We start from the raw sequence: 2,223 nt of genomic DNA, 5'->3' as shown, positions 1-2,223 counted from the left end.
TCGAAAACTTGAGATTAAGCTTTTCTTGAGCCCCCCAACACCCCCCAAAAGAAAAATCCTGGGTCAGAATTATGTCTTTTTTAAATGTACATAGTGACTGGACTATATATATTATCAACCTTGGTGGCGTGTGTGACCCATGGTGCCGCACTATTGGGTGTCCCATGGTGCCCCGAATGCACTTAATATAGAAAACGGTAAAACGTAATTAAAAAAATAAATGATATATGATTATCTGTAGTGTAGTAAAATGACAAAAGATGCTAGAAAATTACACCTAATTTTTGGTACATGTATATTTTACTACAAAAACAATAGTAAAACATTTCTAAACGGTTGAAAAGTTATTTACGCATCACGAAAATCATTTATGTCACGTGCGTTCGAGACTACGGACTTTGATGACTGCCACCTAGATACGAAGTATGGGCAACAAAATAACTGTCACATGATACTAGTTGAATCAACCTAAACATTCTGGATTACTCTAAACTCTAAATAGTCAATGACCCGTGGTACCCCGTGGCTCATGGTGCCCCGGTCTCTCCTATATATTTTTAGGAAATCTAAGAGAAGTATTTTTTTTTTATTTAAAATGTTAAAAAGCCTCAATCTCAATCGTAAAAAGTTTCAGGACTTAAAAATTTTGGAATATAAAGTTTTAGGTACTCGTGGAAATGTTTATATTTTATTCTTAGAATTATTAAATCTTAAAAGTTATAATTCAGCAAATTTTTTTTAATTTTAATTCGAAATTTTGCAAATAAACTCTCAAAAATATTATATTCTTATAAAAATACGAATTTCTTTGTACCACACTACACATATACATAATGTACTCTTTAAAAGTCGAAGAGTGAAATATCACTCAAAACAAATGAAACGCAAGTGTAACGAAAAGTGAAAATTGAATTTGTGCACTTCGAGTGATTCGCCACTTTAAGACAGAGTATATAAAATTGCGCTCTATAAGTTGGAGTGAAATAACATTCCATTTGAGTGAAAGGGCACTCTTTTCAAGTGCAGTAGATCAGTGTCCATATAGGAGTGAATTATGTCACTCTACGATTTTGAGTGGAAAATTTCGCTCTGTTAGAGTCATTTATCAGTCGATCTTTAGTGAATCGTGGTTTACTATAACTTTGGAGTAAGATCGTATCACTCCGATAGAATAGCCGCTCTGAAAATTTAAGTGAAAAATTCACTCCTACTTAATGAGTGCCCGCATTTACTCAAATTAGAGTGACAAACCTCTCTTTTGGAGTGACTATTGCAATCACTCCAATATATTAGTAGCGAAACTACTCTATGAGATATAGAGAATAGGGGAACACGAGGGTGGCCACGGGCTAATGAGAGTTATGCAGTGATAGGCCTATCCGAGTGAGTTCGAGCGTGTTTTGTTTAGTCCTGGATTAGAGAGACGCGAGAAAGGATTGGCTAATGCGCTGCATCGTTGTTCAGTTGTCGTTTTACGTCTGAAAAGGCTTAAATTGGTTTTTGCACTCTGTTCTTGTAATTTTCGTCGATGTTTGGTAATGAAATATATATGAGTATTGAAAATACATATTACTACAATTCATTACATTTTATCATTAAAGTAGACTTCGCAGTAATATATGTAAACAACTGTTTGCCTTGAAACGATCATCCGTTTTTTAATTAATCTATTCAAATTAAAAATAATATCCGTTTGGGTTAATGATAGTCAAATGGCTCTCATAAAAGAAACGATGATAATAAAGAAAATACCTGCAACTTTTAGGCTGATACAGGGAAATCAAACGAATTATGGTATTTATGGTACCGATGTAGATCCTGTGGCAATTTGGCTCACGCTGAATCCTCTAGATGCAATTCAGCATTAAGATGGCAATTTTTTTTAATTTTTTGCATATTCTCTTATAATAATTACAGTTTCTATTGGTAAAAGTATATTGTTTTGTGCCTTAATATGGCAAAAAATAGTATATTGCTGTATTTCAGATTTATTTAATGATGTTTCTAATTATACCGTATACCGATTCTATCCCGTACGGGTAATGGGAGTCAAAACTACTGTTTTTTTAATTAAAAAACATACTTATATTTGATAATTTTTTTACAGTTTTTATGAATACTATCAAGCGAAGTTAATTAGTTGTAGTTTAAGATTCGCTTAAGTTGGAATAAATATATATTTTTAATGTACTTTTTGGTGAGGGGATCCTGGAGCGACGGCAG

This window comes from Temnothorax curvispinosus, unplaced genomic scaffold (genome assembly GCF_003070985.1).
Source record: "Temnothorax curvispinosus isolate PA1 unplaced genomic scaffold, ASM307098v1 QBEX01016525.1, whole genome shotgun sequence".
NCBI lineage: Eukaryota > Metazoa > Arthropoda > Insecta > Hymenoptera > Formicidae > Temnothorax > Temnothorax curvispinosus.
Note: the sequence above shows the minus strand (reverse complement) of the source record.